This window comes from Armigeres subalbatus, chromosome 2, assembly GCF_024139115.2.
Source record: "Armigeres subalbatus isolate Guangzhou_Male chromosome 2, GZ_Asu_2, whole genome shotgun sequence".
Classification (NCBI taxonomy): domain Eukaryota; kingdom Metazoa; phylum Arthropoda; class Insecta; order Diptera; family Culicidae; genus Armigeres; species Armigeres subalbatus.
The window spans coordinates 358,979,238-359,002,589 of NC_085140.1; positions in this window are offsets into that span (position 1 = coordinate 358,979,238).

Here is a 23,352-nt window from a genome sequence, read left to right on the forward strand (position 1 = left end):
ATCAAGTATAAGCTTCTTATTCCTGTGCTGGTTCTGTTAAGAAGTAAAAGTTATATGTGGGGTCTATACAGTAGGGGAGGAGGTTCGGTTGTGGGCACCCCTACGTATCTTTTGACAGATAACAGATGCTGTCATACTGACAACCGTTATTAGTTTGCTTTTGTAACATGATGTTTTGTGCTTAATATCAAATCGGATGGTGATCTCTACTTTAAAATAGGGACAAATAATTTTTTTTCAACAAAAAAAAAACATGAAAGTCTTTTTTGACCTTTTTTAAAGTGGCATAAATTGAAGGGATTTAATTCTAAAAGTGAGTTCCAATGCATATTTATACAGTACATTTAATCTATTTTGAGGCTCAATGACGATTTCCATTAAAATTCCAGCGCGAAATTTTTTGTCTTCATTTTCCAAAATGGCTGCTAAATTCGGTTGTGGGCACCTTTATTGGTTCGGTTAGGGGCACCCTTATTTTATTGACAAAATTTGTATTTCAATGAATTGTTGGGTTGGTTCACGAGACTCAAGTTAGAAGTGTCTGCGTTTGCAAATTAGTTTTTCGATTGACCTAAGTATGTTTCAGGTGTGACGTTAGATGTAAATAATTAATTTAAATGATGTTCGTTTTTAGCAGTTGGGCAAAGCCGTGTGCGTGAAGATTAGTATGCGAAGTTAGACTAGACAGTCAAATCTCGTGAGGTAAACTTGCTCTAAATGTGCTATTGTGTCTGTGCTCAAGTGTTTTGCTCGGCCAGATTGGCTCGATTCTTCCCGTCCGCAGAAAGTTTCCGCACCCCAAGCGCGACGCTAATCCCGAATGGACGAAATATTCATGACGTATCGCCTCTAATTGGGTCCTAAAATGAAGAATCGATATTCTTGAAAAGTCTCAAACACAAAAATTTAATTTTTACTGACTTAGACTATTATCATAATTTATATAACATCGGTTCATATATTCTTGACAGATGCACTATTGTTTACAACCATAAACGATGTGGGGCTTTAGGACCCAATTGTTTGTAACTGCTTGTGACGTCCCTACGTCTGGGCAGTGGACGTCCTTACGCCCCTAACTAGCTCACCTCTATTGCTCAGGGTCGACGATTAACCGGCTCGAAGGGACACACAACCACGAAGCGGACAGAGGAAGACCTTTAAGGACCAACGGACAGTCATGCACTTTATGAACGAATAAGAAAAGCTTGTGGATACATTTTACTTGTCTTTTTTATTGAAAGCTCATGTTAGTATAAGAAGGTTAGTTTTAGTTCATTTGAATAGGGTTAGTAACGGTTAGTATAGCTGATTCGGCCGATTGGTGGGCTGGGGCCCATAGTGGCATGCTTGATTTACGCCACATGACGGAGGTACGAAATCTGGTCCGTACATACCTTCGATGGCCCGAGAATAATTGGGACTTGGCGAATGCACCCACCACTGACGTCACTTTGGCCGCTGCAAGTGCTCTTCAGGTGAGCCTGGGATACGTAACCGACGAAGGAAACTGGTCTGTTTCTCGGCCCAGCGGGACAGGCTCGGGTCGACACCGGGTCTGAGCTATTAAGGGTTCGGACGTGTAGCTTCGTGGACCCACCTTTCGGGGCTTTCGAACGGGGAGGGGACACTTGTCGCTGAAATCCACGTGGGTGTGGGTTCGGTGGTTTCGGGCACTTTGCTTCCAGGATCCACGGTTCCGGGCCTCCGAGCGAGGATGGGTTTGGCACTTGCTGCAAGACTTCCTTCGGTGGTGCTTGATAGGTTGGACACGATGATATTTCCTTCTTTCGTTCGGTCGGCGGGATTGGTATCTCCAGGCCTCCTGGAGGTGGATTCAGCAGGCCTGAGGCCGGAGTGGATTCGGCAGGCCTGAAGCCGGACTGGATTCGGCAGGCCAGAAGCTGGGTTGGGTTTGGTTTTAAAATTGTGCCGGCACGTGGTTTTCCACTTCGCCAGAGATGGCCGTCCAAAAACACCGAATTTCACCGTCTTCCAGGTGCAAGAAACACTAGGGCAACCTTTCCGGGCACTTCGTCGATCTTCCTGTCGTATTGAACACTCGCACTTCACCGAAATTGTCACGGCCAAGGAAAACGATGATCAAAAATCACCAACCAAGTTTTTTTTCCGTCGTTGAAGCACGTCTGACGTCGTTCACGTTCTGAATCGATCTCCTCTTGAATCTCCTCCGCCCGTATTTCTATGTTCGGCTTTTCTTCGTTCTTCGCCCCGGAACTAGTGGGGTCTAGATGGAGATTTCGCCCTTGATAGAGCCCAGAGCCGATTTGGTTTTTTTAGTAGGTTTAGTTTATTTTTTTTGACAATTCTGAAGGGGTTTCTATTTTGGGTTAATTTAACTTATTGTTCATAGAAGCGAGTGGCTGAATAAATGGTCCATTGTTATCGTGGACGGTAACATGTTGTACGGACGTGGCCAACGCTGCTATTGAATATATTACATTAAATTCAATTTTAATGTAAATGGCAAACTAGCCTATCGATCACATTATTGTTTAATTACCATTCTCGAGTTTGGACCATCACTGTTTATTACACCTCAGATTTATGAATAATCGAAAGAAAAACACCTCCTGCATCATTTGATAATACTTCATGTAGCTTGTAGTACATTTATTTTTTATATATTCAGACTAAGGCTGAAGTGGCCTGTGCGGTATATAAGAGTCTTCTCCATTCGGCTCGGTCCATGGGTACACGTCGCCAACCACGCAGTCTACAGAGGGTCCGCAAGTCATCTTCCACCTGATCGATCCACCTTGCCCGCTGCGCACCTCGCCTTCTTGTGCCCGTCGGATCGTTGTCGAGAACCATTTTCACCGGGTTAATGTCCGACATTCTGGCTATGTGCCCGGCCCACCGCAGTAGTCTGATTTTCGCGGTGCGAACGATAGATGGTTCTCCCAGCAGCTCATGTAACTCTTGCGTCTTGCGGAGTCCAAAGTACGTACGATTTCCAACCACTATGCGTCTCCAAATTAATCTGCTGGTATCAATTTTGGCAGTCACCAGTGAGCCCAAGTACACACATTCTTTTACCACCTCGATTTCGTTACCACCGATGCAAACTCGAGGTGGATGACTCACATTGTCTTCTCTTGAACCCCTTCCTATTATGTACTTCTTCTTCGACGTGTTGATGACTGGTCCGATCCGCTTAGCTTCCCTCTTCAGTCTGATGTAGGCTTCCTCCATCTTCTCAAAGTTACGTGCCATAATATCTTTGTCGTCGGCGAAGCCAAATAGCTGGACGGACTTGTTGAAAATTGTACCACTCGTGTTAATCCCTGCTCTTCGTATTACTATCGTATTACTAAAATCAGATCAATCCACCTAGCAGTGATGATGCCTCCATCGGTGCATTAGGGAGGATATTGAAAAAATTACATAAGAAAAGTCTAAAATAGCACTTTAGGTAAATGGGTTTCAATTATCCATTCATTTCCGTTTTATTGATATATCTCACAGTCAAAAAAATCCTGAAACATCACCCTAGCGATAATAGTGCCTTTCTCGTTAATTACAAAAATTATTATTTTGTCCATAAATTTGGATCCCAGAGTCCGATCTGACCAATTTTCAAAAGGAAAAAATGGGACAGGATTCCCCGTCGAATGCAACTTGTTACAAGCAAATCAGTCAATGATTTGTTCCAAAAAGTGTGGATATAATAACTAGACATACCCAAAGAACAAAAATATGAAATATGAAATAAACATCAAACGATATTAAATGATTAAATCATTCAATATCGTTTGAGTTGTCCCCTAACTTATTTGAAATGACGTTTTTATGCAGTTTTTTTTTGTAAGACATAATTCATTGAAATAATGAGTTTATTTCATATTTTTGTTCTTTGGGTATGTCTATATCACACTGGTGCATAAATCAACTTGATTTGCTTGAATTGCATTCGACAGAATCGGACTGGCCAAAGAAGTAATCATCTTGCAGCTCGATAGAAATCATGAAGTTCAGCAACTGTGAGAGACACCTCATCATTGAAATCGCACTGAACTCCTCGCTCAATCGAATAGAGTTCGCCGCCGTACCAAACTGACAATCTACAAAACGCTCATTAGACCGGTAGTCCTCTACGGACACGAGACCTGGACGATGCTCGTGGAGGACCAATGCGCACTTTGAGTTTTCGAAAGGAAAGTGCTGCGTACCATCTATGTTGGCGGTCGGTACGTGTAGGAGGCGAATGAACTACGAGTTACATGAGCTGCTGGGAGAACCATCTATCGTTCGCACCGCGAAAATCAGACTACTGCGGTGGGCCGGGCACATAGCCAGAATGTCGGACAGTAACCCGGTGAAAATGGTTCTCGACAACGATCCGACGGGCACAAGAAGGCGAGGTGCGCAGCGGGCAAGGTGGATCGATCAGGTGGAAGATGACTTGCGGACCCTCTGTAGACTGCGTGGTTGGCGACGTGTACCCATGGACCGAGCCGAATGGAGAAGACTCTTATATACCGCACACGCCACTTCAGCCTTAGTCTGAATATATAATAAATAAATGTACTACAAGCTACATGGAGTATTATCAAATGATGCAGGAGGTGTTTTTCTTTCGATTATTCATAAATCCGAGGTGTAATAAACAGTGATGGTCCAAACTCGAGAATGGTAATTAAACAATAATGTGATCGATAGGCTAGTTTGCCATATACATTAAAATTGAATTTAATGTAATATATTCAATAGCAGCGTTGGCCACGTCCGTACAACAATTGGGTCCTAAAGCCCCACATCGTTTATGGTTGTAAACAATAGTGCATCTGTCAAGAATATATGAACCGATGTTATATAAATTATGATAATAGTCTAAGTCAGTAAAAATTAAATTTTTGTGTTTGAGACTTTTCAAGAATATCGATTCTTCATTTTAGGACCCAATTAGAGGCGATACGTCATGAATATTTCGTCCATTCGGGATTAGCGTCGCGCTTGGGGTGCGGAAACTTTCTGCGGACGGGAAGAATCGAGCCAATCTGGCCGAGCAAAACACTTGAGCACAGACACAATAGCACATTTAGAGCAAGTTTACCTCACGAGATTTGACTGTCTAGTCTAACTTCGCAAACTAATCTTCACGCACACGGCTTTGCCCAACTGCTGAAAACGAACATCATTTAAATTAATTATTTATGTACATCTAACGTCACACCTGAAACATACTTAGGTCAATCGAAAAACTAATTTGCAAACGCAGACACTTCTAACTTGAGTCTCGTGAACCAACCAGCCAGAAGTGGACCGATCGGTCGCCATATCGGTTCGGTAAGGCCAGGGGACTTCCATGTAAACGACTTCCACTAGCCGGTCAGTCTATCAACTGGCAAAGAAGCAGCGAGCAGACTAAGGGGCAAGCCAGAGTAAACGCGACGAGCGATGCGACGCGACGCGACAGTGCAATTTGACAGCCTGTTGATAATGATTGTTATTCTTTTACGTGAGTCGCGTCGCGTCGCATCGCTCGTCGCGTTTACTCTGGCTTGCCCCTAAGTCTTGTTAGAAGCTGAACACCCTTCAAATCTGTGACGTCACGTTAAAACGAAAAGCGCATAGAATAGAGTAGGATCTCGAAATGAGAAATCGCACATAAGCTAGGGAGTAGGAAATATGAATGAACACAAACACTAAAACGATCGCAAATCAAATCTTCAATATTCATGTGTCCATGTTAGCTTAAGGAATAAAAATATCATTGCTAGTTGAATGAAATGTTTTTCTGTTGTTCCCAAGCCCTAGCCAAGCGAATTTAATTAATTCTAGACCAACATTTGAAAAGGGCGTAACAGCCAAAATGTATTCCTTCTGGTTCTTAGTCCACATATACATATAGCTATATATGTAGACGATGAATCAGAAGGAATACATTTTGGCTGTTACGCCCTTTTCAAATATTGATCTACTATTAATGCTGATGTCATATTAGAAATTAGGAGACAGTACTCGTCGATAGAAAATCCTTCCGCACGCGATGGCATATGAGCAAGTCAAACCACCTTCCTTTTGCCAGTGGAGATATATCAGCTTCCACACTGATATTCTTCCCTCCCCCTTCATACGGGAGCTTGGCAGAAGGAAGGTCGTGTGATATGTGCCATCACAAATATTGCCCTCCGCTCGCTTTCAAATCGACTTCTATAAAAACATTCTTCATGCCTGCCGTATCCTAACGGAACTATCAATTCTATACATTCGCCTCTAATTCTATCATGAACATGTACGTCCAAGTTTGGAAGATGATGTTAGCATTTCCATATCATTATAATTAATGTGTTTAACGTCACAGCGTGATATTGTTTGTTGTCTTCGAGTTCCGTCCTCTCTGGGAGTTTGACTGTGGTGTGTTATGGAGGAGAGTGTCTTCCAATGATGAGAGGCGCACTCCTGCTTTAAGAGCGTATTAGGTTCTGATGAGAGCCCATCTCGTCGTTTCGTTGTTGCAGGCTGTACCGATCCATAAATCCTTATCGGAAAAATTTAAATGGACTTTCCTTGAGAGAGTCTCATCCAGGCAAAATAAATTGGGCCATGGTATCCCTTGTGGAGTGGCGCTTAAGCCATGTGCTTTCAATGCGGATGGCCCCGTGCCGGCTACAAGACGAAATTCGGAGCGAGCAAAATGAATCGATAAGTTAAAAGACAATTTGCGTAGGTGGTAGACAACGCACAGTCGAGGACCGTATTGAATGGAAAGGACTTTATTACACAGTAAATAAACATAAATAAATTAACAATGGGGCCCTCCTTAGCCGTGCGGTAAGACGCGCGGCTACAAAGCAAGACCATGCTGAGGGTGGCTGGGTTCGATTCCCGGTGCCGGTCAAGGCAATTTTCGGATTGGAAATTGTCTCGACTTCCCTGGGCATAAAAGTATCATCGTGTTAGCCTCATGATATACGAATGCAAAAATGGTAACCTGGCTTAGAAACCTCGCAGTTAATAACTGTGGAAGTGCTTAATGAACACTAAGCTGCGAGGCGGCTCTGTCCCAGTCTGGGGATGTAATGCCAATGAATAAGAATAATATATATATATATATAATATATATATAAATTAACAGTTGAGGTTTGTTCACAAAGGACAAAGGACAGTCTTGTTTTATCCCCCCGACAATGAACTGGCCTAGTCTGCTGACCTTTCCACAAAATCTGCTGTTTTTCCAAAAACTCCAAAATTCGATTAATAAACGAATCCGCAGCGCCTTTTCCTAGAACCAATATGAATGCAGTTTAGTCAAATCTATTTTGCAAAATACCTCTTAGTATAGCAGCCAATGATTCCAACGATACTCGATCGAAGGCTTTTTATATGTCCAAGGATAATTTTTATAAGTGTGGATTAGACCACAAGACTAGATGTAGACATACAAGAGAGGTGAAATCTCTTGTAAGACTCGTTGGAACACGTGTAGATGATCAATGTTTGATCTATCTGGAAAACGATTGTTGGTATCTGGTTCTGTAGTTTCATAGAAATCCAACGGGCAAAATCCTTATGAGCTGTAAAGTTCAAACAAATTCTGCGATTTCCAACAGAGTAGGAGGTGACAATCAAGGAGTATCGACTGGTGGGTGGGATATGAGGGTGCCGTGATTGTGTCTGGTCTCGTAACCCAAGTAACATTTTAAGTATTATATCGTTTTTGAAGACCAAAATCTACTCTTAAAGAGTGTTATAAAACCAGCATAAAACAAAAATGTTACTACGGAAGAGTTATTCGAATGAATATAAGTTGATAATCATATGTTCCATAATGAGCAATACTATTAATCCCTTTTCGACAAACGACCTGTTTCACTTGAGTAGATAAGATAGTGTATCTGTTAAGTAAACTTTTGAAATTTCTTACCAGTAAGCTGACTAGGTAAATACTTCAGTCCATATCAGACCCCTAGGAAATAAACGTCGCTCATACCGCAATAAAATTAAGTAGTTTATTGCACGGAATAAAGTGTTTTAGTTTAGTTAGCGTAGTGTTCAAAAATAGTTTGTTTTAGGAGTGTTTGAATCCGTTTACCGCTTCCCGCGCGCAAACAATGTCTTTTGCGATGTCCTGAACTTCGTTTTTTGACGTTGGACTTACGTCTTTCTTTACTATACTGGGTGTCATTTAGATTTTTGGAAATCGAGAGCGTTACGCTGGGAGGGAAGATTTTGAACGTTACTAGCGCCTTTATCTTTCGATGGATTTTGAAGATTTATATATCAATCGACTCGGACACTCACCAGCATTTTGCCTATTTCACTGATACTTAAGATTATTAACGATAAGCTATTGAAAATTTCAATTCTTGTCAAAGCCAGCAAAAATTTCATATGTGACCAATCCCGTGCATTCCTAACACGGACATCAGAATGCGGTATGTCAGGCCTTCGGGTCCGTCGGAAGATTTTCTTTGTGTATAAAAGAAGCAGTGCCTGCCGCGTGCGAGTCATTACAATTTGTGACAGCTGCGCGTACTGACGTGCTTTTAGCTCGCGCATTTTTCGTTTCGTTCGTTCGTTCGCTGTGTTTACCTACACAGCGACAGCATGTAGTCACCAGCGGTAGAACTGCCGGTGGGTCTGCGAATATGCATGAAAGAAGTGGGCGAATTTTTTTGTCATTCTGAGCTTGATGATGGTCGCGTGCAATGGTGTCGGTTGCGATGGATGCAATCGCCCATCGCATCGCTCGAAGTTCGGTGGTGGATGAAGAAGAATAAAATTAAAGAGATTTGGTCTGCTCATTCAGGTGATTTGTTTCATAATTCAAATGATCCCGGGATGAGTACGAGTCATGTCATATGACTGACCATATGTTAAATTCTGCTTGGTACTAAACGACATGCACATTAAAACATTTCTGATTTCATATAAAAAAAAATCAACTACACTGATGAAAATAAAAATTTGATTAAAATAATTACTTTCATTTATTTGCAGAAGGTATTAGCAATTAAAGATGCACAATCAGCAATAGTGTTAATATCCATTTTAGATTAGAAAATTTTGCTGCATTACATGTTTTAAAAAAAGTTCGCAAAAAATAATTTCTAGAAGAATATTTAAATAAACTTTATCTTATACTTTGTTTTTTATTTTCTGAGAAATCGTATCATTAAACTTGACGTAGACAAGTTTGGAATCAAAACATTATATAATTTTTCGTTGATGTATTAGCAGTATCCCCTCTATTATAGTAGGGTCACTGCTCCTTGACTTGTTTCTTATTGTTGTGATTTTTTTTTCATCAGTAAGCACGCATGGTAGCAAAAAGAAGCAATGAAATTGGTGCTGCATTTCTTTGTTTGGAAAACGGGACAGTTCCCCCAAAATAGCACATTTTGCCCAAGTCTGAAAATTTTATAATGCTAATAATTCAACAAAGCATGGAAGTTGTCTTTCCAATATCAATACCTATAATCAAACTCTATAGATCAAAAAGTTAAAAGTTAAATGTAAATTGGTTTTATGCTGGTTTTGTAACACTATTGAAGAGTAAATTATGGTCTTCAAGAGCGTTATAAAACTTAAAATGGTACTTGGATTGGGTTATCTCTTATGTCGTTTAGGGTCCCATCCAATACCAGGAATTGGGCTTGTGCGCTTTGAGCGGCACACGGCAATTTTGGTGACGTCTGCTTGCGGATACATACAGTTGTCAAATCCTACCACATCCAAGGCAAGCCCAAAAACTCATATTGGCATGGGGAGGGGTCCTCAAATCATTAGACATTGTCTGCTCCCCTGAAATGATTGAATGAATTACACGTTATTGTGGCATTTAAATGAGAAGCGATTTAAAAAAAAATATGTTGTTTGTCATCTCACTGAAACCAGTCAAATAAACTTTCCGATCACAATTTAATGACAAACCCTTGATATTGTCCATTTAATTATTTTAATTATCGCATTGAAATCCATCTCTCTGTGCCTTCGATATTCATTTGATTCATTTGCAGGAAGTACATTTGCAGCATATTAATTAAAAAAATAAAGCACAACTCATCCACATGAAGCAACCCATTAGTTCACTTCGACAAAGCGAATGCACATAGCTGAAAGTCAACAATACAGTCGTCCCTGATGGTTTAGTCCTCATCGCCATATTACACTTCGCGTTCCGTTGCATCACCCAGCGCCACTGCATCGAACCAGAAGGCAACCAGCACTTTACCGCTCGAATAAAACAATTAAATGCAAATTGAGCGGTTAGTATTATTCTGTGAAAAAGTTATCGATTTTTAAACACACTCATCTATCATCCGAACACGGTAGAAATTCCATTCCCGCCGGGCGGATGGTGGCAGCGGATGGAAAGGATTTAACATTTAATGGGATCCCGAATATAAACGGATCGGTCTGCTTCGGTCGGAGCCCCACGGCAGGATGGACATGCCGTCAGAGTACACAGACTGGTATGTGCTTAGTCAGGTTGGACAATATTTTATATTTGGTTTAAAATAAAATTATTTTCATATTATTTTATTAACACTTGTTGGATAATAGGAATAAAAGCAACGCTACATCTGACACTATAATCTACTAAATTGACTTCAAGCCATCGTATTGCTCTAATAATTCTTCGACCACTACGACTTCGATGTCAATGCAGCTGATTTCGGACGCCGATTATGCAACCGAATCCGTGAATAGTATTTGTAAATAATGTGTTAGTTTTAAGCGATTGGAGTACCTTGAATGTGTTTGATTTATTAATTAAACTAATTTTTGAAATTTTAATGTGTTCGAATTGTAATGTTTGTAAAAATGTTTGTAACTGTTTGTAAAAAAAAGATATAGTACGTTGTGACCAGAGGCGAGTAGTAGCTGAAATTCCGGAACGGAAGTGGGGCTGGATCGGCCACATCTTAAGTAGGGACGAAAACAATTCTGTAAATAATCTCACCAAGGCAAGTTTATCAGGGCTAGTCAAATAAATCGCCTTTGTATGCGGTCAATCCCTGAAACCTGGTATGGTTCAAAAACAGTTGAAGCAATTTTCAAAATGTGACGAACCAATACGAGTAAGCTGGACAATATATTAATTATTGGTATTATTTACAATGTCGAAGTAGTTATTATCTAAAATTGCATACCTACACTACATCAGTGATTAGTACACTTATCCTATAGGATAAGTGTACTACTGTATTATACTGTATTATAGGATGGGACACTAATATTTATGAGTAATTTTTATTAGAACAACATGCAGTATGGAGTAAGAAATTTTTGTTAAAAAGTGATTCCTGTATTTGAAGTATACCGATGGGGTATACTGTTTTTTTCTCCTGTTCGGGTGTGCCACAGCGACCAATTATTAGATCTATTGTAGCGTTACCCGTATCCTTAGTGTTTAAGTGCATGTCGAATTACTCCAGTGCTATTGAGAAGCAATGCAGTATCGGTTTCGATACAGTTGTTGTTTTGTTTTCTCAAGACCACCATGACAAAGTCCCGCTATTTAGACCCTTCATAGAGAGCAATCCCATTGAAGGCGTGCCCCTTATCAATAGGAAATCAATCCTTTCTTGAGAAAACAGAACAGTGATACTGTTTTTGGCCAAGCATCGGAGCCCTAGCCACATCATTATCTTGCTTCTAGAATATCACCAGTAAACAATGAAAACCCGGGATTTAGCTCTGTCTACAAGACCATTTCAAGCAAGAGAATTTGTTCAGTAATAAGAACTTCCGTGTGTTCCTCTCACTACCATTGTTCACCAGTTCAAGAAGAGTTAGTACGTATTTAAACCCCTAACTCGATTTTTCCAGCAGTAAGTTCAGCCTAGGACCGGGTACCGAGGTTTTTTAACTAATTGCTTGAAAAGTTGTTTCCGCTGCATACAGTTTAGCCTCAAACAAGAGGAATTCGAGTATTTCAACTGTCTGCAAGGTAACATTAATTATGTTTTATTTCTGAGACTGCTGTTGGTAGCGAGGACTAAATAGAATGAATCCTTAATTACCACAACTTATTGCCCTAGCTAGAAAAATGGATTTGGTTAGGGCTCTGTTTGGTAGATCCTACACCGCAACACACTACGTCAAAGTGATCTACCGTGTTACGGGAAGGGGTATACTGTTGGAGGCATATATTATTCATAGTTCCATCAGTAATGCTTTCCGGTCCGCGTAAATAATTACTCGAATTATGATATGAAAGATTAAAACATTTTGGTAAGTTTGCATGTAACAAATACTCCACCATGAATTAGCGAATTGGTCAACCCTGATACGTTACGGGATAGAAAAAGAGGAAGGAACAATCAAACGAATATGCCGTAGAATGGACGGCGACGACGGTCAACAAAGAGTGAATATAAAAATGCCCCAAACAACTTCTCATAAATATTTTCGCTGTGCTCTTCGTTTCCAATATTGCGCCCGTTTGGCAGTTGTTCAAGCCACCATTGAGCGGTGTTTACATTTCCTGGTAGTAGTTTCGGCGTGCACGACGTTCGGCTAACGAAATGCAATCGAAAAATGATTCTTGCCAACATCTTGGATATTTTGTACGGAAATCGTGGAAATCAGTCCCGTTTTGAGAATCACATGGCGGTAGCGATTCTGGAGATGCTTCAAGCGCTTTGCGCCTTTGGACCTGGTGGGAATATGCATCCTATGTTGCAGAAGAAGGCTTCCTACGAAGCGGCGAACTTCGAAGGCTTTTTGGAAGAACAGCGAGAAAAAAAAGCAAAAAATAAAAAAGTGCAACCTTCATTGGAAGCTGTTTGCAGAAAGTTCTACCGAAATCGGGTTTCGCTTTGCGATGCTGGTCGAGGTGGGCCAAAAGGGAACAAGGAAGAAGGCTGAGCTTCTACTGGACCAAATGATGTTCGCTGCAGTTATTGGCGGCCCTTTCTTTGATTGTGCCGCAAAATGGTTTCCATAAATAAGGGAATTACATTTGCAATTGCATTTTTGTGTGGTTCAATTTTGTATGTTTTTGCTGTGTCCATGCTTTTTACTCGAGTTCTGCCATATTTGATTCAGGATTTTCTGCAACATGGTGTAAGCTTGTGATGCTGTAATAAGATATTCGAAATAATAACTAGTTGAAGGTACTCAGCTCTGCTCGTCTGTTTTTTCAAGATGATAATGACAAAGCTTTGCATCAGTACTATACATACTACATTAACTTCAACATGAATTGAGATTTTCATAATTATAATGGTCCAATCATCCAACTTACGTCAAATTTGAGCTTTTTTGCTCTCTATGCATAAACAATGACATTTGCTATATTAATTATTTTAGTCCTCATAAATTTCAAGCTATTTTGGTTGAAATTTTACTCTACACAATCTACAGTTTGTAAAACAATTACTATGGAAACAGTAATTTCTACTTCAAAACTATTTTTAATGTTGCTCATTTAGGACCTATAATATAATGATACTTTGGAAACATAAGGAATTTGATAAGAAAATATTGACTTTTTGCCTTACTCGCACAACTTTTTATAGATGGCTTTTGTCGTTCTTTCTCTGCTTTCCATAGAAGACATTTTAAATGCATATTCAAACGTTAATTTGTCGAATCAGTGGCGCCGGGATTGGGTGGAACAAGTAGGAAATGTCCTACGCATGAATTATCCTTGCTGGGTCAGTCAAAGCTGTGTCCTACCCATGATTATAAAAGAACATGTAAAGTCATTGGCTGGAAAGATTATGTGTGTTAGCAAAAGGTGGTTTTAAGGTTAATCAGTGTATAAACAATAATCACAGAGGTTTCAGGGATCCTAAAACAATAGACTACTAATTATTCTTTAGGACTTCAGGAAATTTATAATCCCGAAAGCACTTGAAGATGTCCAAACTTTACTTCTTTAGCTGTTAAGGTTGTCAGAGTTATAGACATCTGCAAATGCGATCAATTAAAATTTTTAAAAGTAATAATGATTTACTTATTGATTTGATTATTAGAAGCTCACGGAGAATTTTTCTACAAGCCTCAAAAGATTTATTAGAATCTGATTAACCAGTAACATCCCATTCTACGCTTCCAAAAGATTATGTTTCCATCATTCGTTTTTTTGGTATTTTGCTTTGAATCGCTATATTATCGCTAATTTATGAAAGTTGATAGAAAATTCTAGCAGTAAGCAAACTTTAAAAAGCAACATTTGTCCTAAAAACCGAGAAAATTTTATCAAATTATGTGAGACACTGTTCTAGTGCTGATATTATAGGGATTTTCTATCAACATCTATACTTCAAGCGGCAGCATAAGTAGAATGTGCATCGATATCTCAACACGAAAACTTGCCCAAAATGGAAGACCAACTCGGTGGTCTATTGGCTACCGTTTCTGCCTAAAAGCAGGAGGTCATTGTTTCGATCGCAGAGTTGTCACTTAACTATTCTGTTCTTTCTGTGTTTCATGTTCTACCAAAGCCATTCCTACTGTTATAGCTCCCACACTAACAGTTTCAAAACCTTCCGTGACTTCTATGAGGGGTCATAGAGGCCTTTATTTAGTATATGTGTCCAATTTCCACAGGAACGTGTTCAAGACAGATCTCGACTGTTGGAGAGTATCTTGATTCTAACTAAGAAATAGCGATTAGTTCAGAATCTGTGACAACGGATGGAAATGATGCTACTGTCATACAATAGTCTAGGGTTGTAAATCTTACGAATATAGACAAATCGCTTAATAGCTAATTCTAATACAAAAACTGTTGCCAAAATCGGCTATTCCTCTTTGTCCTTCCCACGACTCGCAACGATGCGCCTATGGTCGAATATAATAGCACACCTACGCAAACTAACACCACCGATAAGTCAGATAAGGGAAGGTGTGTGCTAGTTCTAATGATGAATCTCTGCTAATGACATCAGATGATTTGTTTCGGAAATCTGTCCTTGATATCTTGTCATTTAACAATTGTTGAGAACTTTTTTCAGAAGCTATTTAAAATTCACAATTTTTGATGATCCTGTAACGCTTGGTAGATCGTGTTACGCTACTAAGTGTTATTAAAAAATTTATTGTACGACATGCGTTTTAGCTCTCGTGCTTCAAATTTAGGATTTAAAGCAAAAGCAACGATCGGTTACACAGTTGGAGAGCTTATCTATTATGTTATTTCTTCTTATTAATGATATTTCATCCCGCAGAAATTGCTACTTCGCAGCTTAGTGTTCTCTAAGCACTCCTATAGTTACTTACTGCGAGATTTGCAAGCCAAGTTATCATTATTGCATTCGTATAACATGAGGCTAACACGATGATACTTTTATGCCCAGCGAGGTCGAAAAAATGTCAGTTCGACAACTTCCTACACCAGATCGGAGTTTAAACCCAGCCAACTTCAACATGGAATTGCTTTGTAGCCGCGCATCTTACCGCATGGCTAAGGAGGGCACCAGATTATCAAAAAATCATTAATCGAAAAAGCCTCGGTTAAAAAGCTGTCGAAAGTCAGTCAAATGACACTGCAACGGACATTTTTCAACATAATTTGGGAACACTTGTATCGCATGATATTAGTATTTTGAAATTCTGATGAATTTGCGACCGTACGTTTAAGACTTTGAGACTGATATGTAAGAAATAAAATAGTGTTTAATTCCTTAAAAGACAGATAGGTTGTAGCTATGCTTAAATTACTGTGCGATCAAATCACAAGATACTCGCCCAATTGGCTGCCGTCAGCTTTTATAAATAGCGAATCACCTTAAAGTAGCAACAGTCATATGGAATTCGACAACCATCGCATGATGGTAGCATCAGAATTATGTTCTTATTTTTATTTTATTTATTCAGACTAAGGCCGAAGTGGCCTGTGCGGTATATAAGAGTCTTCTCCATTCGGCTCGGTCCATGGCTACACGTCTCCAACCACGCAGTCTACGGAGGGTCCGCAAGTCATCTTCCACCTGATCGATCCACCTTGCCCGCTGCGCACCTCGCATTCTTGTACCCGTCGGATCGTTGTCGAGAACCATTTTCACCGGGTTATTGTCCGACATTCTGGCTACGTGCCCAGCCCACCGCAGTCGTCCGATTTTCGCGGTGTGAACGATGGATGGAGAATTATGTTCTTCATCACCGAGAAAATCAATAAAATAATCAATAAATAAAATACTGCTTAATTTAAATATAATTTAAAAAAATCACATAAATAACTATAATTATTATAAACTATTCTAATATCAGTACATTCCCAACTAGGACAATAAAGACTCAACATAGTACCATGGTACTAACATAGTTTTCACGGCTCCTAACGGGCCAATGGGCAATGAATTTAAATATCAGCACTATTTGTATTTGTATTTAAAATGGTCTATCTGACAAATAGTCTTAATAGAAATAAAAACTTATTACTAGTTTAACAAACGTTTAACCCGATTTACGAAACGTGTGATTGGCTCGTTGAACTCGAATAAATCTTCGACAGCCGTAAATGCGCGAATACATGCCGAGATCGGTTCATTGTAACCAAACACCGTTCGATGGTAGCGTGGTTGTAGTAAAGTATTATTCCGCAGTGATCTATTCGGTACACGGAAGTTCATTATGGATAGAAGATCGGTGACATCAGTTTCAGCAGCTAAAAGTTTAGCAACAAACGAAGATGTATTTTTCGTCGATTTTCTAGCGTGTCTAAGCCTAGCAATCGACATCTATCAGGATACGGCGGCAAGTTTTCAGGATCTCTCCACGGCAAAGATTTTAGCACTGAACGTATGAATCTCCTTTGTACTCGCTCGAGTCTCAAGCACCACGTGACCTGATGGGGGTGCAAACAACAGACACAGTTTCCAAAATTGGACGGACGAGTGCACAGTACAATGATTTCCAGCAGTGTGGATCAGAGAAATCCTTCGCAACCTTAGAAATGAAGCCTAGCTGCCTTGTTGCCTTTGAAATTACCGCTGAACGGTGCAAATCAAAAGTCATTCTTGAGTCCAGCATGATCCCAAAGTCAGTTACACTTAGGGATGAAACGATACCACTGAGGTATCGATACTTTTACTTTAAAGTAGTATCGTATAAAAGTATCGATACCTACTCGCATCATATGAGTACTCATATATTTGAAGTAATATTCGAAAACGGTTGTTTTGTCACTGTCAAGTAGTTATTCATTATGTATGCTGAATGAAACAGTAAAAAAAATCACATTTTATTACCTTTTGTTCTTTGATACAGTATACGACGATACTTTAATTCACTTATCTCGAGAGTGTATTAAAAGCTGTTATACTTTATTTCACGTGAAACATTTAATATGTAAACCAATTGCATCTTTTGATCATTAAATGCATTTTTCTGTATTTTTAATTCATGTTCCTAAAGATGCGAATCTCTCTGATGCTTCTTCAATGGGATGGGACTTTTTAAACACAGCTTCAAATATTCGTTCAAAGCTGAGATTACCCGAGATCTTTGTGCCATTTACTATCGAGTTTGCGGAAATTTCAAACCAATATAGGATTGAGTAAAGTGATCAGTTATTTCTTGGGTCAATCCGGGACAATTTATGAATTATTTATGTAGTAAGCTTTAAATATTGAGCAATATTGTTATGAGTTATTATTTTAGTATTAATAATAATTTATTCAAAATTAAATCAAACCGGTTCAAAAAAAAAAATGTGTTCTATCAACTTTCAAAACACAGTATGATGCCAACTACTCAAATTCTTAGAAAGGATTACTTTGAATTTTCCTAATATTTTTAAAAGAAATGTTTTACAATCTTGATCTCGAGGCCATGCGGTTCGCGGCGCCGGTCGTCTGAATGTATGATATATTATGTGTATGTATCAAGCGCTTCAGGCGTTTTCCTAATTTTAAAGATTTTTTAGATCTTTACAGATCTATGGATGCTTGAGATTTTAAACATTTTCTGATATCCATATTTTCAGATCCTAGAAGTGACTTAGAGCCTTCCGACTCAGATCATAGTCATGACCTAAATTTTAAGAATATTCCGTACATCAGACTAATTTTCAATATTCCCACTTTCTCCAGACCCTTAAGGTTATTCAAATGCTTTTAGATTCCATACGGTTTCCATAATTCCTCGAATTCACTATCTTGGACTGTTCCGCATAATACGAGACGTATGGTTACTTTAGGATTGAGGATAGGCCACATTTACGATACTCAATAAAGCTTAGTACACTTTTATGAATTTCACTAAAAATATACCGCAATCAGCACAAATAAGTGTTGGATGATGATGATGATACTACCATCTATTGTAGCAAGGCACCTGCCGATAGCACTGGCCATATCTGACAAACGATTTGATCATGATTATACTATTGTATGTATTTCATCAAACTCTTGTATGAAGGGCCAAAAATGGGTAGGGTGGTTCCATAAGCAGAGACACTTATGCGAATCCACGGGATGGATAGAGAATCTCCTTCCAGAAGAAAGCTCGTACATACAATAATACAATCTAGCCCTCGTTCCCCAGATTGACCCAATAGATGGGGAGAAGAACCCGCCCTTTATCCACGAAATGTTAACAATAGGAAGTTGGCAATTCCACTCTTCCTATCCAAATCGCTTCAATCGGGTGCCCTGATGGATATTTTATATATATTTATAAAGTTTTAATGTAAATTATGATAATTTGCAATGGAATTTTCTCACCAAATCTGTCCTCAATGTGCAAGATCCTTTCTTCAACATAAGACTGTTTTGATATGAATGGTTTTCTTCAGAGATGGAAAGACCAATTGTTCGTCGAGGTTCTGGTTAAAATCAGGTTATACTTGAATCGACATATCCGGGGAACATCCAATTTGGCGAATCCGTGACAAGACTTTTTTTTCTTAATAGTTTCCGGGAAATTACTAGACGGTTTTCACCTCAACGTGCACGAATTAGTGTCTAGACATAAATTTTACACAATTTCCGAGGAATCCAGATGACACCATTGGTATGTTATTCCGATTCTGTTGCACCCCGCACTGATGCATCGCAAATTAAGTAATAGAACACAAATCGACCAACAGGATTCGATAGACTGCATCGATTTGCGACTTTCCTGAGTCTTAATCTTCTTTCCATTGCCTTCTGGTTGGTTTTCATGAAAAACTGTTTGACCACTTTTGTTTAGTCCGCAGAGCTGCTGGATATTACGGAAGCCGCTGGAGTAGAGCTGTACAGCAGGATTGGATGCCATTTTTTATCTCACTTGGGACGCAAATAGAGAGGCCAGCAGAAAGGCTCCAAAGAACATTTTGGGAAATGAAGTACTGAAAAATTTTGTGCAAGATTTCGTTTCAAAAAAAAATTTCAGTTAAAAATCATCTGACATGGAAAAACGCGTCTTTTCACGAGCAATGACTACTAGGTTCTCATCAGCACAAATAAGTGTTGGACGGCAAAAAATGAATCTTTTTTTTTAAATTAAATACTAAAACTTAGAAAATTATTTCGAAGAAAATACGAATATTTCTATTAAGGTTTATTGAATTTAATAAACTTTAAATCGAGTACTCGATTGATTCAAGTACTTCAATTCGATACTTACTAAGTATCGAATATCAAAGTATCGATTCCAAAAGTACTTGGTATCGAATCAAAAGTATCGAGTATTTACTCGTATTTACTAGTATCGATTCATCCCTAGTTACACTTGAGGCCCTGTCAAGAATTTTGCCATCAATATGATAGTCGAACAATATTGGAGATACGGTACGGTCAAATGTTATCACTTGGCATTTTTCGAAGCTGACAGTCGGCACCAGTCGGCAATTAGAGTTAACGATACTTGTAGAGGCTGGCAATCATCCAACGTTCGTACAACAATGTAAAGCTTCATATCATCAGCGTACACAAGTTTGAAACATTCACCAAGACCCAAAGCAGCATCATTGAAGAAAAGAACGAACAGTAGCGGTCCAAGATTGCTACCTTGTGGTACACGAGATCTGTTTGTGAAAGGCGCTGACACATAACCATCGATATTCACCCAAAGCTGCCGATTCATAAGAGGATTTCAACCAAGATACCAGTTGCGTAGATATTCCGAGACGGATAACTTGTGTAGCAGAATTTCGTGGTCGATTTTATCAAAATCTGCTTTCAAATCGGTGTAGATAGTATCGACTTGTGCTTTGACCTCCATTTTCGAGATACACTTCGATGGAAAACTCAACAAGTTCGTGGTAATCGATCGCCCGCTCAAAAATCCGTGTTAATCGGTGGATATATATATTTTAGAAGCATTCAGAATTGCTCTGCACATTATAATCTCAAATAACTTTGAAACGGCCGAGAGGCTTGTTATACCACGATAATTAGCAAAATTTTGACTATCACCGCGTTTGAAGACTGGTATTACGAACGACTGCTTCCAAATGCGAGGAAATTTTGCCTGTCGGAGTGAACAGTTGAAAATATCACACAATAATGGTTGTGCTAATGCGTCAATGCACCGGCATATTAAATTTGCAGTAAAACCATCTGGACCAGAGCTACGACTGAACGTTTCAGTTTTTTTGCTGCCAATGAAACCATTTCTGGATTGATGGCAAATAATCCAAGCTCGACCATATTAACAGGAACATCCCGGATAGCTTCATCGATTTCCAACTTTGAAGTCTTACTCGATGCGAATATGGATGCGAAATGCTCGGCAAACAGTTTGCAGGACTCATCGGTAGACGCAACAGATGATGCATTCAGATATACGTTCGATGGGATCGCCGCGCTTTTCCGTTTTGAATTGACAAAGCTCTAGAATCCTCGTGGGTGTCGTCTAAGATTTGTTTGCACGCGCAATACATATGATTTGTAGAGTGTGCTATTCAAATAACGATACGCATTACTGGCTTGCTTAAAACTTAGCTTGTTGGCAAGCGTTCTTTCACGTCGTAGCTGTCTTTGGCAAGCATTTCGCACTCTTCTTAATTCTTTCAAACTACTAGTACCTACTCCAGGCAGGAGAAATTGACGGCCGGACTCGTGGAACAATTTAAGATTTTATAATTCTTTAAACATAGTGTAAGTAAATGGCAAATTTCTGTCCCACTTTAAGATGCTTAAAACATAATTAATCATCAGCATTTTTATTTATTACAGAAGTCGAGAAATTTTTCCGTCCAGAAATTGCATAAGCCAGCCAATACCTATCATTGTTTGCATTTTAATCGCACGTTTCACTACTGTGCTACTAAGTTCCTTAACTGCATTACGGTGTAATAAATATCGGTTTACTAAAAAGCTTGTTTTATTAACTTAGAATGTCTATATAATGGGATTAATGTATATAAGGTCTAGAAAACTAAAATGTAAGGGACTTTTTTGAACGACTTAGTTATGGCGGTTGTGTAATATCACTCCCAGGCCCAGTTCGTACTTGGAAAGATTGAAAAACTTACGTACTTCGAAAAATGATACTCTTCAGTGGCGCCTGGAGTGGGTGGGACAAGTAGGACATGTCCTACGCATGAAAGTACCTGGGTAGGACAGTAGCAGCGAGAGAATTCTTTACCGCGTGATACCGTTTTGACCCATATTCCGAACATGACTCATATTTTGAACACTCGCTTTTAAGTGGCCATTTTAGCTTTATTCTCCATATTCATTCCATTATCCATAGAATCTTAAATCCGTTTGTAATCTTGATCCTCAGTATGGAAAACCGATGAAAAACTAAGTTTTAAGGCACTAAAGCGCCAGTGTTCGGAATATGAGTCATGTTCGAAATTTGAGTCAACACGGTATAAATTAAATCTAGTTTGAGTGTATTTTATTGTATTTCTGAGATTTCTACAGCGTTTCCATGATTTATGCAAAAGTTGTTCGTCGAACTGTCGGTGTAAAGTGTCGTAAATACACAAACAAACAAACAAACAAACCTGTTTAGAAAAAGCCATTGCAATTGCACATCACTGTGCGTCGTCGAATTATCGAAGGATGGTACAATGATTAGCTCATTAGAAAATTGAGGTCCAAAGGACTTTAGACATCCTTAGAATATCAAATTGCTATACGTCAGATGAAGACATGAACATCAGCTCTGATGAAGTGCGCGACGCGATAAAGTTCACTGAAAGGATCATGGCCCCTGGATTGAATTCAATCTTCAACATAAATTAAACCACAGAGCATACCACAACTTGTCGAATATATTTATTAGATGTTTTAACGTTTTTAACCCTTTAATTTTTTGTTTCTGCTATTCAACAGCGTTAATGTGTGTGCTCATCACCTTTAAATATTAAAAAAAAATAGGGATGTCAAACTGATTAGGATTTTGAATGAAATATCAAAAATTGAGTTAAAGTAAATTGTGTAAATTTTCGATCTACAAAATTGGGTCGTATTCGTAGACGAATATAATAATACTTCAGACTAGATACATTTAAACTTTAATAATTAGCCTTGAAGAAATTAAAGAGAAAGATTTAAAAATAAAATTCTATTAAATATTCCAAGTGTATCATCTCAGTGTGTGTTATCAGCTTTGTCACCCTGTACACACTACTTGGCTGAAAACAACGGAAAATAGATAATTACAACAGAAGATGGAGAAGAGGCTAAAAAGTAACAAAAAGAAAGTTTTTCAATACTTAATTGTGTACTTATTTTTATCTTCGTTTAAAATAATAATGATTTCAGCGCCCACTATCAAGGCCTATCCGGCCGACCGCACGCGCAAGTCGTCCTATAAATAGTAGGTAATAAGCGACGGCAAAATGATAATGTTCATAGTCATTACATTCTAACTACTATTTTCACCCTAAAAATTGTATCCTTATTTGCAAATTACGAAGTCGTTTCCTTATCATTAATTAAAATAAAATTAATATACTCTTCAATCTTAGTTTCTGGTTAAGAAAGAAACATATGTATAATGTACACATACGTGTAAGTCATGAAATCATATTTTTTATAATTTACGTCCTTGTTTTTGTTTTGGACACTATAGTAATTTGAATGTAAAGAAAATCAATTATTGTCTAATGACATTGTGACCAAAATCAATCTTGAAATCCATCGCAACAGTAAAATTATTAGAAATTAATTTATAAATAGAAATGGCACACACGTACTGTTTGGTTATAATGCCATGAAGGAACAAAAGCCTCCGATTCGCGCTTAGCGGTAAAATCTCCACTACCAAACAATTTTCCAGCTTCATCATCTCCATTATGATCGTTAACCGATTGCAACGAACCAAATCGTGGAAAATGTTCCACCCTTCGGCCAACCGCTGCCGCATTCGTCTTGAAACTCAAGGGAAGATGAATTTCTCCTTCTTCGCTGCCTTCATTCACTTCATTCCTACCCATTCAAGCGAATCCTTTCAATCCCGTTCATCGAGACATGCCGCGAGGAT